At 47.2% G+C, this 17,085-nt stretch overlaps 1 long non-coding RNA gene across 1 annotated transcript in view; it reads left to right on the top strand.

The window, feature by feature from the left end:
- The window catches only part of LOC143987265 (uncharacterized), a 45,930-nt gene that overhangs the window by 24,411 nt on the left and 4,434 nt on the right, over positions 1-17,085 (top strand). Inside the window, exon 2 of the long non-coding RNA XR_013276621.1 lies at positions 3,134-3,204. This is a non-coding gene — a long non-coding RNA (uncharacterized LOC143987265). The remainder of the gene's footprint in view (positions 1-3,133; positions 3,205-17,085) is intronic.

Below are 17,085 nucleotides of genomic sequence, written 5' to 3'. Positions count from 1 at the left end.
AAAAGCACACCGTACTATATGCCCCTACCCTCCTCTTTGAAGAGGTTGAGCGGTGTCATATTTCTACTGGGGCTGCTTATGATATCCCTGTGCTGTGCTGACTTCCTCCTGGGGGTTCTTATTATGAAGGGATCACACTATCCCTGTGCTGTGCTGACTTCCTCCTGGGGGTTCTTATTATGAGGGGATCACACCATCCCTGTGCTGTGCTGACTTCCTCCTGGGGCTGCTTACGGTGCTGCTGTCAGTGCTGTATGTCACGGTGCTGCTGTCAGCGCTGTATGTCACGGTGCTGCTGTCAGCGCTGTATGTCACGGTGCTGCTGTCAGCGCTGTATGTCACGGTGCTGCTGTCAGCGCTGTATGTCACGGTGCTGCTGTCAGCGCTGTATGTCACGGTGCTGCTGTCAGCGCTGTATGTCACGGTGCTGCTGTCAGCGCTGTATGTCACGGTGCTGCTGTCAGCGCTGTATGTCACGGTGCTGCTGTCAGCGCTGTATGTCACGGTGCTGCTGTCAGCGCTGTATGTCACGGTGCTGCTGTCAGTGCTCTGTATTACGGTGCTGCTGTCAGATGCCTCTATCACGGTGCATGTGTCATTCCGGTATGTCACGCTGCTGGTGATCATCTCCTGCACCCTCTTCTTTGCCTACCCTGGTCCCTGACCTTCCCTCTCCTCCATTGCCTTCATTAGCTCCATAGTCCTGAATTGTTAGAACAATTTCCCAAATAAAATAAAAATGCTTGTAGTTATCGATCCCAAATTCACCTCATACATGTATTATGTCATTGTCCAGATGGTGGGACTACGTTTTACCCCCTAATAATTACCACGTGGCCGCAAATTCGACATGAAGGTTTGCAAAGTTCGCCTCCCATTGAAGTCAATGGGGCCCGCGGCGAACGGTCGGTTTCGCGAACGTTTGGGTCCGTTCGCATTTCGCGTTCGCGAAACGTCCCGTCGGAAGTTCGTCCATCACTACTCCACACAGGATCCTTTCCCTACAGTGACAGAAGAAAGAATGTAAAATGGCCACCGGATCGGGTGTATTTATAGGTTAGGGGGAATGTCCAAGTGTCCATGAGCTGTCATGTCTCAATTGGTTGTCCTGTAACACATGATAAACGTGTCACGAAAGGTTAAAGTTCTTGTATACATTAAACACGTAAGTCCGCCGGGGCGAACGACGGAAAAAGGCGTTCGAACCCGCGGACGGCGAAAGTCGGAAATTCGCCGCGAAACGACCGCCGGGCGAACCGTTCGGCCATCACTACTGGTAGGCGGCACTGATGGGCACTGATAGGCGGCACTGATGAGCACTGGTAGGCTGCACTGATGAGCACTGGTAGGCTGCACTGATGAGCACTGGTAGGCAGCACTGATGGGCACTGATAGGTGGCACTGATAGGCTGCACTCACTGATGAGCGCTGGTAGGCTGCACTGATGAGCGCTGATAGGTGGCACTGATGGGCACTAATAGGCGGCACTGATAGGCTGCACTGATGAGCACTGGTAGGCTGCACTGATGAGAACTGATAGCCCACGTACACACGGTCTGAGAATCTGTCGGAAAGAGTCTTATCGGACCGTGTCGTCAGATAATCCGACTGTGTGTGGTATGCATCGGACTGATTCCGTCCGAATCTCCGTCCGACCCAATTTTCTAACATGTTGGAAATATTTCCCGACCAACTGGGCCGGACGGACCTAATCCGATCATGTGTAGAGCATTTTCATCGGACCAAGTGCCACGCATGCTCAGATCAAATTCCTACATCAAAGCTACTGGCTACTAGCCTGAATGTAGTCCCATCGTAACGAAATTACGTCATCACATTCTGAAAAATCGGATTTTTCGCCAACTTGGCCCGACCGTGTGTATGCAACAGTTTCGGACACAATCCGTCGGACTAAATCCGACGGGCAAAATCCGACGTATTTGGTTGCCAAAATCTCCGACCGTGTGTACGTGGGCATATGCTGCACTGATAGACACTGGTAGGCTGCACTGATAGAGGCAGTACTGATGAGTCTGCACTGATGGGATTGTACTGATGGGCCCTGATACGTTTAATTAAAGTTATCTAAGTTATTAAAAACATCATCATGTCCGTTTCATTGATTGATGATGATTGATTGATTGATTGATTGATTGATTGATGTAAGTATGGAGTAAATAGTGCGTGATTGTGTGTGTTAATGTACAGAGAGGAAGAGGTGGAGCTCTAAGAGGAAAAGGTGGAGCCTAAAGAGGTCAGAGTGTGGTTTACAGATGTTAGGGTGTGTCTTAAATAGTTAGGGGTGTGGCTTTGACAGGAAAGGGTGGGTCCTATTTAAATTAGGGGGTGCATGAATTTATTCAGGCCTAGGGCAGCTCAGAACCTAAATACACCACTGCTACTATGTATGGTTGGTGCCTTCTTTTCTTATTTGTTTCTCTTTACGTTTTATTATAATTCTTACTTTTATTGCACAAAATATTCTAAGTCGTTTCTTGTGCAATCCTTGTTTCTTCTGTTGGATTGCTACAACTCTATGCAGGTGTTTAATGCCAATATTCAAAGTTTGTAATTCATTTTGCTGACTTTACATTTGCTTTGTTTTGTAATCATTGACTTTATGCTGTATTTTGTCTACTCGAAAATCTGAATAAAAACCAAAGGAGCTTTCATTATCGTTCAGAAGCCATTTAAAGCCCATTTCATCCTTACCAAAACCAACAAAAAACATTTCATTTCCCCTTTCTCCAATGCTTTTTGCCAAAATGACACATTTCACCAAAACTCTCGAAATTTCCTTTAAAATTTCAGAAAAATTAAAACTTCTAATTTCACTCATTCCTGATAGGCAGAGATAGATAAATAGATATTATATTACTCTTGTGTTAGGATACATGCTTTTGTCAAACTTCTGAATTGTTGGTGAAAAGTTAGTTGATATGTTTATCTTTATGTGCCATGCATCCTGTGTGTATTTGCTTGCACAGATAAGCATCAGACTCCTGGACGGGTTAGCTGTGCCAACATATTTTTCTAAATCAGGGTCCCTTTCACCTTATTGCAATCCGCATTCTCCAATCAATCTGTCACCGCAGAAAACACGAAGTTATTTTAAGTCTTTTCCTTCCCGCAGCTGCTCCAGCCCTTCCCTTGCTGCAGCGCAGCCCACGGAGCAAGTGTCCTGGACAAGGCAGCGAGTTCAAGGTGAGTTCATTCCCAAAACACGCAGAGTTCACTTTTTCCACATATGAGCAAGCCACAGCCAGCATTGTACGGACACTATATAAATGCAGCTGGGATTCTCCTAGTACAGTAAGGTCATGGATGCCACTCAATATTCATCCACACTATAGGTACACTTTATAAAGGGGCTTTTTTTTTAACTCCATTGGAAGATATTGACAATCAACTCTTGAAAATTAAAAGTTAAAGCAGAACTCCATCTGTCATGCCTCCAGCAAACAGTTTATAATGTTTATTGTTTCCATGTTAAATTTGTCTTGATCGCCACCTAGTGGTCAGTGTGCAATCCTACATTAGGGCGGCCCTGCTGCGCTGGATCCCGTACATGTATGTGATTTTGTATTCCTGGGTAGGGAGTACGCAAGCGTGCACCCACCACCCCGGCCGTGCTGCCATTCGCTACAGCACAAGCCGATCAGCGGGGCCTAGCCAATGATTTACGGCCAGAACCCACTGATTGGCTGAGCAAATGATGGAAGACAGCCCTGTGTAGGTAAGCAACACAGGGCTCTCTACTGACAGCAACGATGTACCCTTTTTTTTCTCAAGTCATCTTCCAGGACGGCACACCTGAGAGATGAGAGGCTCCTCCCTACAGGAAACACAATCAATCGACAGCTGTTTTAAGTCCCCACCCTTCCCCTTGATCCTCAGTTTTTGATTGTGTTTCTCCCTACACAGCGAAACTGTTTGTTTTTTTCCAAATGACCCGAAGCCTGGGGCTGGTGGTCTCCCCCTGGGAGCCGGACCACAAGCCTGGGAAGCCTCTGGGTCTGGTAGGATATTCTTGTCCTTCCTGGGGGGTTCCCCTATCTTTTCCTCAGGGCGGGCAGCAGAAATTGGAAGAGCCCCCCTGAGAGCTGAAGGACCCTGGGTACAGTGGTGTACCCAGAACTTCAGGGGCCATTATCCTGTCTCCCCCCTCCTTACCTGTACAGGTGGCTGTTCAGACGGGGGTGCTGGCCATCGGTTCTTTCCAGGGGGCTTGTCCCCGACTCCTGGGTCCCCGGTAGCTCGCGTGGGCTGCCGGAGAGGGCGTGGCAACAAGCACCCGCGTCATTTTCAAACTTCGGGAAAATGGCAGCGGCGTTCTTACCCAGGAGGGAAGGCTGAGAGTCAGTAGGAGCAGGCGCCCACATCCTCCTTTCTCTAGAGCGAGGAGGCACCAGTTTACTACGGTGGATGTCTGCCTTAACCACCTCAGATATGAAGATGGGAATGAGGAATGGAAGGCATTGCCCCCCCCCCCCCCCATGTATATAGACTGACTTCCCTATGGGGACAGCAGTTGGGGGGGGGAGCACTTTGGCGGCTATCCTCCTTGCGTGTGGACCATAAGGATGGAAAAGCAAGCCCGCTGGCTGTGGCAAAAAGAGGAAGACGACAACGGTGAGTACTTTACTTTCCTTTTGCCGTGGGAATTTAGCTGCAAAATCCCCAATTCCAGCCAGAGGGTTCCTGGGCATTTGAGATCTCACCTGGGGTCTGGATTCAAATAGCCCTTAAGCTTCTGCTAAAAACACCAGCCGCAGCTCCCTCTTACATCAGAGAAGCTGTATGGTGGACAGGTGGTGCAGAGGAACGAGTGTGCCTAAACCACCTCAGATGAGAAAGAGGTAGGTAGGCCATTGCTCCCCCTTCCCCGTGTATATACTGACTGGTGCAGTGCAGAACCTGGGGTCGGGATACAAATAGCGCAGACACCACTGCTAAAACCACCAGCCACAGCTCCCTCTTACAGCAGAGACACTGTGGTTATCGCAGCAGTAGGTTGCCAGCCTCTCCCTACATGCCCAGTTGTGGTACATTAGTAGGGATGAATATAGCGTACAGAGGGGACCTGGTAGATACAAAGTTACTTACAGGCCAGGTATACCACTGAACAGGTTATTAATTGGGCAGTGGTTGGTGGATTCAGAAGCTCCCCTGGTCAGCAGATGCACTAGGTTACCGGCCCTATTAGCCCAGCTGCTAGGAATCTGAAGTTGCTTCACAATGTTTAAAAGCTGACCTAACATTCAAGGATGGGCAGAGACCAAGCTACTGTGTGGCACAGTAGGGGTTCCCTTGTCACAGATCCTCCTTTTGGGGCTATAGTTAACTTTCATAAGCTCCAACCTCCCACTCCACCTTTACACTGTGTTTATATTATAGTGTAGGAGGTAAGAAGAAACTTTTTTTATTGGTTTGGGCTACAATCCACGCAGTGGCAGATCTAAAGGCGATTCACCATAGATCGCTCCCTACATCCTTTTAATTGAGGATTTTCTGTGCAAACCTATGCAAGAGCTACATAATTAATTGTTTGAAGCCTGCAAATAGCTATTTACCTCCCAGGCTAAACTGGTAACCACCTCTTCTAGAGAGGTCTTAAATTGGTCTCTAGGGCTGGGCTCATTGAGACTTTAGTTGCTAATCAGCACCACCTGGATATGTGCTGGCTAGCGTTTGCTCAGTCTATGGAGGTAAGGTAGGACAACAACTACTACTAATAGTAGGGTGTCCAACCATTTTAGGATCTGTTCCTTCTCTGGTGGTGAAGGTTTAGTATCTACAGCCCAGGCTATGCCTATGAAATAAATTGCCTGTTGGTTATTTCATAAAGGGATGGACCATGACTCCTCATTGGCTGCACACCAGTAGACCTCAGTAGTGAAGGTTTGTGCTTGCTGGGATGTTTTTGTGGCACAGCAGAAATACACATTGAGATTTGTGACATCTCTGCTTATAAGGGCTATATTGCTGTACATCAGAAATGCACTGCACTGAAGCTTGTTTGCTGTCCTTTATATACTAAAGGTACTGCTTTGTTTGGCTACAGATCAGAAAAATACAACAGTGAAGGTGGTCTGTACTTCCTGGTTTTGTGCTGCACAGCAGAAATGCACATCATTGTGTGGGTGACATCTCTGCTCATAATGGTTATATTGCTGCACATCAGACATACACAAGATTGAGGTCTGTCTGTGGGGCTTTGTGTCCTGTTTTACTGCCTTGTTGGTTACTTATCAGAAAGGCAGCAGTGAAGTCTGATGGTCCTGATCTGCGTGGCGTTGTGCTGATTCAGACAGTGCTATTAACAGCAATGGCTGCCGAGTTTAAACATGCGATTTGACATGTTGAGTCGCATGACAAATCATTTCAATATGGATGTGCTATCTCTATTCATAGTGTTTTATTGTTGCACATCAGATTTATACAGCATTAAGGTCTGTGAGGTTTTGTGTCCTGTATTACTGCCTTATCAGAAAGGCAGCAGTGAAAATTGATGGTTCGAATTTGTTGGGCTACATAGTAGAAATACAAATTGAACCCCTGCCAGGTGTAGTACATATACTGCCTTTGGTAATCCATGTAGCACCACAAAGTGGTGTTGTGCTGATTTTAGCCATGCGATTTGACATGTTGAGTCGCAAGGCCAAATCGCTTCAATATGGATGTGCTATCTCTATTCAGAATTGTTATATTGTTGCACATCAGACATATACAAGATTGAAGGTTGTCTGTCCTTTTATGTCTTGCATATACTGCCTTATTGGCTGCATATCAGAAAGGACACAGCAGTGAAGGTTGCTTGTCTTTTTCTGATTTTGTTTTTGCTGCTCAGCTGAGAGACACATTGAGGATGGTGGCCTCTCTGCTCAGTATTGGTATATTACTACACATCAGACATACACAAAGATTGAATGTTTGTGTCCTGTATGTCCTATATTTACTGCCTTATCGTTTGTATATCAGGCTAAGCAGTGTTTCTAATGGATCTACCTTTCTGCATCTTAGGGATACACAGCAGGGGTTTGTTGGCTGCAATCCTCCAGGGAGTCACAGCATTGGGGACCCCTCACTTGTTCGACCTGAAGATTGCTATTTGTTTTTTTCCCTGCGACCTGTGTAATCTTGAGGTCTGTGGATCCAGGAATCAGGGACTGCTGGTGTCGCACAGACACAAATGGTACCCATTGGAAGCCATAGTATATGACTTCTCATGCGTCTTGCAGTCCCAAGTCGCAGGTTGGGTCGCACGGGTGTGGGAACCCTAAACTTATCTGTCCCTTCTGATTGAGGTTTTGCTACACAGCAGGAATACTCATCATGGCGTTATTGTTTTATTTTGCAGCAGACCAGAAAGATTGCAGCTGTAAAGGCTGTCTGTCTTTTTCCTCAGTGTCTGCTTTTATGTTGTTGCACAGCAGAAATACTCAAGATTGAAGCTTGTTGGTGCTTTCTGTTTCAGAAAAACACAATGCTGCAGGTTGCTTGTGTCCTTTCTCAGTGTTGGTTCTATCTGAACTACACTACAGAAGTGCATGACAGAAAGGATTGTCTTGTGTTCCATATTTTTCCCTGTGGCATAGCAGAAATGCACAACACGGCAGTTGGTGTTCATATTAATCTTATAACTGTATTTGGTGGTTTGTCAGAAATACACAACATAGAAGTTTGGGTCTTTCTGTCTTTATAGCCTTGTTTTGCTGTACATAGGTAAAGCACAACAGTAAAGGGGGTTCCTGTCCTTTCCGTATTTATATATCAGTTATGACCTAGCTAGCTGCACTAAAGAAATACGCAGCATTTAGGGTTTGCTTGAGTCTTAATGTTTTTACGTCTTGGCAGCACATCAGAAAACCAGACTATGAGGACTGTTTGTCTACGTTGAGGTTCAGATTTGGGTCTCTTCCCATATTTGATATATTGGTTTAGCTAGTCACACTCAGGCACACAACATTGTTGTCTATGCTTGTGTCCTTTCTGTCTAAATCTATTGTGCCGTGCCCACAATCTATGATCATTTTATTTGTGATATTATTAATGCATGTATCACCTTTTTGTATTTCAGCCTTCTTTTCCATGGAGGGGCCAGGAGTTCGGGCTGCAGCTGCCACATGTCAGAAAACCTTGACCACTTGCATTCAGGGATGCCAGAACCATTTCCTAGGGTTGAAGCCCTGTAGGGTTATGGGACACTGGAGGAAGGGGATAATGAATCGCCCTGTTTAGTAAGAACTTGGAGAGTTCTGTTCAGAGGAGTATTAGGGCCTGAGGATGATGTATACCCGATCGAATAGGTTTCGGCTCGGTGCATGGCCTTCATTTTGCCCTTTTAGCAAAACTAGACATAGCAATATGGGTAGTCTACTCCTGTTAGGGACTTTAATCTCCTGAAGAAGGCTCTCAGGCGTAAGTAAGGACATAGATTGGGCGTGCCTTAAACCCAGGGTTCAAGTTTCTGTTAATCTATTTCCCTTAAGTAGGCTTCCCTTTAGTCTTTTGCTGACATAAAGATAAAAGGGAAGCAGTTTTATTTCCCTCAACAGGATAGTGTTAAGACAGGCCCTCTTATTGATTAATGTAGTGTCCTTGTCTTACACAGGTCTCTTATTTATCTTTTTAGTGGTTCTAAGTAGCACCTACAGGCATAATAGGCCATGGTTGTTAGATGTGTGAGATAGGCAACATTGCTAACCTACAAGTTTAACATGTTTTCTGATTCCATTTTTAAGAGCCCATTTCACCTAGATACTGCATCTGAAGCGGAAAAGGCAGGAACATCTGTGGAGCAGACCTGCAGATCAGCCGCATGATCCAGCTAACATGCCTTCATCAAGCATATGAGCGTATGGAGTGGAGGTAAAGCTCACTGCAGAGCCAAGGTTCGCCAAGAGGGTTTTGCAGTGGCCCCACCCTAAGGTAGGCCTGAGGTACTTGTTTATCCTCTCAGGTGTGCCGTCCTGGAAGATGACTTGAGAAAAGTACCAGTTACTTACCGGTAACTGTCTTTCTGGGAAATCTTCCAGGACGGCAGGCCTACTTCCCGCCCGTTGGAGGAGGGAAAATTCTAGAACACTAGAAGGTGAGTACCTATGAGGAATGATTTCCCTTGTGAACCTGGTTCAGGAGTTACTTCTCTACAAACTGAGGATCAAGGGGAAGGGTGGGGACTTAAAACAGCTGTCGATTGATTGTGTTTCCTGTAGGGAGGAGCCTCTCATCTCTCAGGTGTGCCGTCCTGGAAGATTTCCCAGAAAGACAGTTACCGGTAAGTAACTGGTACTTTTTGCTCCCTGAAAAGCAGGGAGTAAAAACCAGCACATTGCTTAGTAATAACAGCGCACAATACACACACTAAACATTGTTAGGCACACATTTAACCCCTTGATCACCCTAGATATTAACCCCTTCCCAGCCAGTGTCATTAGTACAGTGAAAGTGCACATTATTAGCTTTTGATCACTGTATTAGTGTCAGTGGCAGTTAGTCAGTTCCCCCCCAGCATCAGTTTGTGTCAGATTGTTTGCTACACTATTGCAATCCTATTTTACTGATCTCTGATCACCGCCATTAATAGTATAACAAAAAATACATAAAAATTCCAATATATATATAAGAAGGCCAGTATGGTGGCCTGAAATTATGGGAGGAGCCCGGAAGGGTATATAACGTTACTACGTCACAGTTCTAGGGCCGACTATTCGAGACCATTCGATAGAGTGAGTGCAGTGTTCGTGAGTTCCGTGTTCGTTAGAAGTCCTGTCTTTGTCCTCGTGTTACAGTCTGTTTTGTCGTCGTGTGCGTTCGTGTATTTGTCTGAGTGTCGCAATACTCGAAAACTTGCTGGTGTCGTACGACGCATCTGGTCCGGCTGTCGCAGGTAGGGCTTCGGCTCCCATTTTCTCATTTCATGTTATTTCATATCACTAAACTGTGATGTGTTGAACTCACGAACCACTCACTGAAATGTCACCATCGTTTTTTCCGATATCGTTGCACGCTCTTGTTCGAAAGAAGTCGTGGTCACCCGTCCATGACACCACATCGAGCATTTCATTTTCAAAAACCTTCCGCATACTGACCAAATCACTGGTCTCTACATCCGAATCGTTCGGGTCATTTCAAAAATCCCAAACAGACGTTCTAAGGTCTAACTAACTGGAGAACGTCGATCATTTCAATCATTTCGATCATTTCGATCATTTCAATCACCTCGGTCATTTCAAACATTTCGATCATTTCAAACATTTCGATCATTTCAATCATTTCGATCATTTCAAACATGTCAATTACTTCAATCATTTCGATCATTTCGAATCATTTCTTCCATTTCATAAAAGTCGTGGTCACCCGTTCATGACACCGCATCGAGCATTTCACTTTTCTAAACCTTCCGCATACCGACCAAATCACTGGTCTCTACGTCCGAATCGTTCGGATCATTTCGAAAATTCCCAAACAGACGTTCTACATTCTAAACCAAACCGGAGAATTTCAATCATTTCGTTTCAGTCATTTCGTTCATTTCAGTCATTTCGATCGTTTTAATCATGTCGATCATTTCAATCATTTCGATCATTTCAAACATTTCGATCATTTCAATCATTTCGATCATTTCAAATCATTTCATTTCATTTCATTTCGGTCACGAATCGCGCTCCGATTCGAATCTAGTCGCATCTCCGATGCACCGATTCGCTCCGGTGTGCCCCAGTTGTCGGCCTCATTTCAATACATGCTCCGGAGACAGAATCGTTCGCAGGTTCAGGCTCGGTTTTCGATTCTTGTCTTCGTCATGGCATATCATTTCTGGTCACTTATCACGCCCCGTTACAAAACCTGTCGCATTATACCGATGCACCGATTCGCCTCGTTACGCCCAGTTGTTTGGCCTCATTTCTATACATGCTCCAGAGACGGATTCTTTACCGAATCGGTGGGCCAGTCGTTGATTCCGGTCTCTGTCATGGTGTGTCACTTATTACGCTCCGGTTCAAATCCTGTCGCAGATACATGCACCGATTCGTTCCGGTGTGCCCAGCTGCTTCGCCTCATTTCAGTACATGCTCCAGAGACAGGGTTCACCGTTGATTCTTGAGCGCAGCCATTTGATCCCCGTCTTTGTCATGGGCATCATTTCGTTTCACCTATCACGCTCCGACACGAATAAATCACGCCCGTGCACTAATTCGTCTCGGCGTGCCCCAGGACAGGCCTCATTTCAGTACATGCTCCAGAGAACAGGGTCACTGTCGATTCTTGAGCGCAGCCATTGACCCCTGTCTTTGTCATGGGTATCATTTCGTTTCATCTATCACGCTCCGACATGAATAGTCACGCCTATGCTCTTAATCGTCTCGGCGTGCCCCAGGACTGGCCTCATTTCAGTACATGCTCCAGAGTCCGTTTCGTGCTCAGTCGCAAAATTACGGCATGGCGATTCGGGCCTCTATCATGGCGGATTCACTCATTTCACTGTCACCTCCTGCACCTCAGTTCAAACCTAGTTGTTTTACAAATTCGGGTTCTAGCCAAGGGGCCGTGCTCATTTGGCCTCATTTCACTAAGTTGCCTCATTTCAGTACATGCTCCAGAGTCCGGCTTGCTGTCAGTTGCGCCGGCGACACGACCGAGCTGCGCCTCTGTCATGGCAGGTTCTCAGCAAAGGCAACATTGCGTTTATGTTCGTTCGTCTCATTTCATTTCATTTCATTTTTCATCTCAAAAAAAATAAAAAATAAAGGGGAAAAAAAAATGGAAAAAAATGAATGATGATGGAAAAAAAAAAAAAAAAGGAAAAAAAAAAAAAAGAAGGAAAAAATAAATAAAAAGAATCGATGAATAGGGAATAGGGAACAACACACCTTGTCACCTCACGCAAGTCACTATTTAGCCATTTTTGTTTAAACAGGTCGGAACTCTCAGCAATTTTACTTTCATGTTCTTAGGTCAGTCGAGTCACAGTAGGTCCACCCTGCACCAGTTTGGACGGTGCCTTCTTAGGTAAGAAAAATATATATGAGAGTACGGGGGAGGAGGCGCACGGAAGCAGGAGTGCCCCTCCTCTCTATTAGGTATGTATCCCATCAGAGATCACCAACGAGTGTTGTAATTAATGTCACCCTATATAGGTTCCGCTCAGAAGGAAAGTCAACCCCAAACACAAGCTGATCCGACTATTCCAGCATGTCTCTAGCTGGCAGTGAGGACCTCACAGCCCCGTTGTCCCCATCCCCAGCTTCAGAGGATGGCAGCCTACGGTCCCTCAGGGCTTGGACCATTCCCAGGCTGACAGCGGAGTTGAGGCGTAGAAGCATTCCCTTCCCTGCGACTGCCCGGAAGGCCGAGCTCTTCAAACTCCTCTTCCCACCTCCAGCCATGACAGGCCCCAGTGTCCAGCAGGCCTCCCTGGAGTCCATCGCCTCTTCCATTACACAACTGCATGCGTTAGTGTCTTCCCTGGCTACCTCAGTCTCCGAGGTCCAGAATAGGGTAGCGCTCCTGGAAACTCCCCTGCCCGGCTCTTCTCCTGAACCAACGGCACAGGCAGTGGCTGTTCCTCCCACAGGTACCTCAGGAGGCGGCACCGTGGTTTACCCTTCCCATCTGGTTCCGGCCAATGTCAGGAAGGACATCCTGGAGGGCAAGGACGCCAATCTTGCCTCCCTGCTCATCTCCGTGCACGATCTCGCGGAGAACAAAGCGTACACATGGGGAGATGTCTCGGTGGTCCTCAAGACCAAAGACCCCAGGCTGGACAGGAAACTTTCTGTTATCGAATTTACTTTGGCCTTTGGCATGCTGAGGGACGTCCTCTGCTCTTCCTCCCCCAACATGAGGGAGGAGCTGGACCGGTACCTCCACTTAGTGGTGGAGCTGGGCTACAAATACGGTGGCTTCGGATTTTATGACTATCATCGCTCCTTTTCTGCCAGAGCAGCCGCTAGATTTCGACAGTTTCAGGTGCCAACTGACTGGAGCGTCGTAGACACAGAATTGTTCTGCCGCCACTTTGTGGGCTTACGTTCTCCCCTCTGTGCTATTTGTCAGTCAGCCATCCACACCGCCACTTGGTGTGCCATCTCAACGGCAGTTCGCCCCTCAGAGAACCCTTCAACCTCGGGTGATGCTCAGGGTCAAAAGGCCCCCGCACGCCTACCGCAGGTAGACAGGTTTGGGCGTCCGGTCAAAACTGTAGGCGGCGCAGCGATCTGTAATAACTATAATTACGGGTCATGCAACTTCAGCCAATGCAAGCTGCTCCATATCTGTACCCTGTGTCAAAGGGCTCACCCCAGGCTTACATGTGAGGTGAAACAATTCAAGAAAAAATGACTAAGCCAGGTCAACGTCTCCTGGCTGAGTTTCTACCTGGCAGGTCACCCCACTCCAATGCTGTCCATCTATCTGATGCAAGGCTTCACCCAAGGTTTTCATACGGGTCTCATATCTCTTCCCCATGTGACGCATGAGTGCCGGAATCTACGATCAGCAACCTTGGACGAACCAGCCATAGACCAGCTCCTGCAAGCCGAGCTAGATCGGGACTTTATGATAGGCCCTTTCACCCAGCCCCCCTTCAACACCTGGAGAGTCAGCCCTATCGGGCTTGTTAAGGGAAAGTTTTCAAATAAACTAAGATTGGTTTATGACTTGTCAGCGCCTTATTCCTCTTCTATTCCCAGTCTCAACTCCCTCATCCCCTCCGAGGAGTTTTCACTTAAATACGCCTCAGTGGACATGGCTATCCACGCCATACTAAAGACGGGTACAGGCACCTGGCTCTCTAAAGCCGACATCGCGGACGCGTTTAAGCTCCTCCCCATCCACCCGTCCCTTTGGTGCTGGCACGGCGTTAAGTTGAGGGACCGCTATTACTTTGCAACCAAACTGACCTTCGGGTCCAAGAGCAGTCCCTGGCTCTTTGATACTTTTGCCCAGGCACTTAAGTGGGTTCTACTACACGTAGCCCGATGTCGGGAGGTCATACATTATCTCGACGACTTCCTGTTGATTGAGCCACCCACTTCTATGCCTGGGGACTTGGATAGATTGAGGGTAGTTTTTGGTAATCTAAATATCCCTATTGCAGAGCATAAGGTCGATGGTCCAGCGCAGGCCATTACTTTTCTCAGGGTCAATTTGGATACCAATACCATGCAGGCCAGCCTCCCCACGGACAAGCTATCTCGCATCAGGACCGTCCTGAGGGACTTCACCCATTCCCGGTCATGCACCAAGAAGCAGTTGCAGTCTCTCCTCGGCATGTTAAACTTCACCATGCGCATCATTTCCCAGGGTCGCTCCTTCGTTTCCCACCTACTAGCGCTACTATCCCACACCCAGGATCCGGAGCAGGTCCTCAGCCTTGATACCGCCGCCATGGCGGATCTTTTCATGTGGGAAGAGTTTCTGTCATCTTGGAATGGTGTATCCCTGTTTATTCCATCGGTGTCCTCTCTCTCGCCCCAGGTGGTGACCGACGCTGCCGCCTCCACAGGCTTCGTGGCAATTTTTGGCCACCTATGGCTCTCAGCTCCCTGGCCTCCCCAAATTTTGGCTATACCTGGTTTTTCCGAGACATCCTCCCTGTTTGAGATATACCCCATAGTAGCAGCAGCGCATGTCTGGGGTCACAGCTGGTCAGGTCAGACCGTGGCGTTCTCAACAGACAATTTGGCCACGGCAGAGATTATCAATAAAGGCAGGTCCAGGTCTTTAACAATAATGTCCTTCCTGCGTCGGCTGGTCCAGCTCTCCTTATTACACCAATTTAACGTTTACTGCTCCTTCATCCCTGGTAGACACAACTCTGCTGCAGATGCTCTCTCACGGTTTAATCTGGTTTCGTTTTTCGAACAGGTACCGGAAGCCGTGCCAACATCAGCACCTATCCCGGCCTGGTCTCAGCTGAGCCTGGACTAACCCCACACCTTCTAGCAGCAACAGACCTCATCAATCTATCACTCTCACGCAACACCCTCAAGGCATACCAGGCGGCCTGGAGGGCCTTCAACCGTTTTCTGACATGCCACCATACAGAGACATCCCGCATCAAACAAATCCTGGCCTTTGTCACCTACTGTCACTCAGAACTCACTTTGTCGCACAATACAATCCGGTTGTATCTAGCCGGTATTCAACATTTCACGTCGCTCCAAAACCCTTCTGAGCCCTCGGTGTTCTCCTGCCATGCGGTACGAGCCGTCTTGCGCGGCATCCAGAGGCGGCAGCCGGTGTGCAGCACCAAACGCCTGCCGATCACAGGAGACGTTTTTAGAAAAATGTCAGACATCCTGGCCACGTCACCTTTTGGCCTACATTCTAGCATAGTCTTACAGGCAGCCATACACCTGGCCTTCTATGGTTTCTTACGGCCAGGAGAATTCACCTGTAGCAGCCCCATAGGACGCACGCTTCGCAAACACCACCTGGTCCGTTGCGGAGATCATTTTACCCTACACCTGGCAGTCTCCAAGACACAGCAGACTGGCTCTGGTACGGATGTTCACTATTACAAAACTAATAACAGCTGGTGACCAGTCTCTACTCTTACCCGTCTGTGGTCCCTGCTGGCCGATCAACCAGACACTAGTCCACTCCTGCCGTTCCAGGCTAAACCCCTAAGTACGGCCCGGTTCATGGAACATGTTAGAATTCTACTACGCATCCTCCATCTCAACCCGGCTCAGTACTCCGGACACTCATTCCACATCGGGGCAGCCTCAACAGCCTCCCGGCAAGGAGTCCCGGATCACGTGATCAAAAAACTGGGCAGATGGAAGTCTAACTGCTTCGCCCGCTATATCCCCAATCCACAAGTGGAGATGGCCCAGGCCTTTGCCAAGCTCACTGAGTAAATAAATCAAATCAATAAAGCACAATCCCTACCTGTATGTTTTTGCCCCCTTATTTTGGTATACCGTATGTTAGACCAAGGCACACTTTCAGGTCTATTTCAAGTGGTAAGTTTTATGTTAACCCTGTTTGTCATCCTTATCCGTACCGGCCATAGGGCTCTGAACCATAAATATATATATAAATATATATATATATATATATATATATATATATATATATATATATATATATATATATATATATACACCTTAGTTTGTAGACGTTATAACTTTTACACAAAGCAATCAATATAGACTTATTGTGATTTTTCTTTTACCAAAGATATGCAGCTGAATACATTATGAAGAAATTCTATTTTTTTATATTTTTATTGGATATGTTTTACAGCGGAAAGTAAAAAATATTGGTATTTTTTCAAAATATTCATTCATTTTTCGTTTATAGTGCAAAAAAATAAAAAATAAAAACGCAGTAGTGATCAAATACCCCCAAAAGAAAGCTATATTTGTGTGAAAAAAAAATGATAAAAATTTAATTTGAGTACAGTGTTGCATGACTGCCCAATTGTCATTCAAAGTGTGACAGAGCTGAAATTGGCCTGGGCAGGAAGGGGGTAATGCTGAGGTGGTTAACACAGTGGCAGCTGATGTTTTTTTGTTTGGGGGGTTGGCAAACAATCAAACCCCCCCACTCGCTGCTGTCTGCCGATCGGTCCACCGGCCGTTACCCCACCTAGCTGGCGGGATCAGGCATCCGAGGAGCGTCAGGGATCGGGGGGGGGGGACCCGAGAAGCAGCGGGGATCGGGGCAACAGGCAGCGGTGGGGATCGGACATTGGCGAGCATCCAGACATCAACCAGTGGCTCTTCTCCTAGATCCCACTGTGCGTCTCCTCCTAGGTGTCCGAAAGGATCGCCTGTCCTTTCAGAAAATTGGGGGACAGGTATCAGCCTCACTTCTAAATTGGCCAGGAGGAAGATCAGTGCTGCAACAGCGAATATTAATTCTCTGTTGCAACACACCTGGGTGGGATTCGGACACGATGCTCTGCGATCCGAGCCAACCCTATTTTGAAGCCTATTAGAGCCTCTGGCTCTAATTAGTGCTTCAAAAAACACAACCCCCACCCATCCCCGCCATTGGAATTCAGGCGCCCAGCGTCCTGAAAGGGGTCGGACGCATGGATAGGGAGGATGGCGGGGCATGGATGGG

This window comes from Lithobates pipiens, unplaced genomic scaffold, assembly GCF_037356315.1.
Source record: "Lithobates pipiens isolate NorthernLeopardFrog02 unplaced genomic scaffold, aLitPip1_a1.2 Scaffold_18, whole genome shotgun sequence".
NCBI lineage: Eukaryota > Metazoa > Chordata > Amphibia > Anura > Ranidae > Lithobates > Lithobates pipiens.
This window is presented reverse-complemented; position numbering and strand designations above follow the sequence as displayed.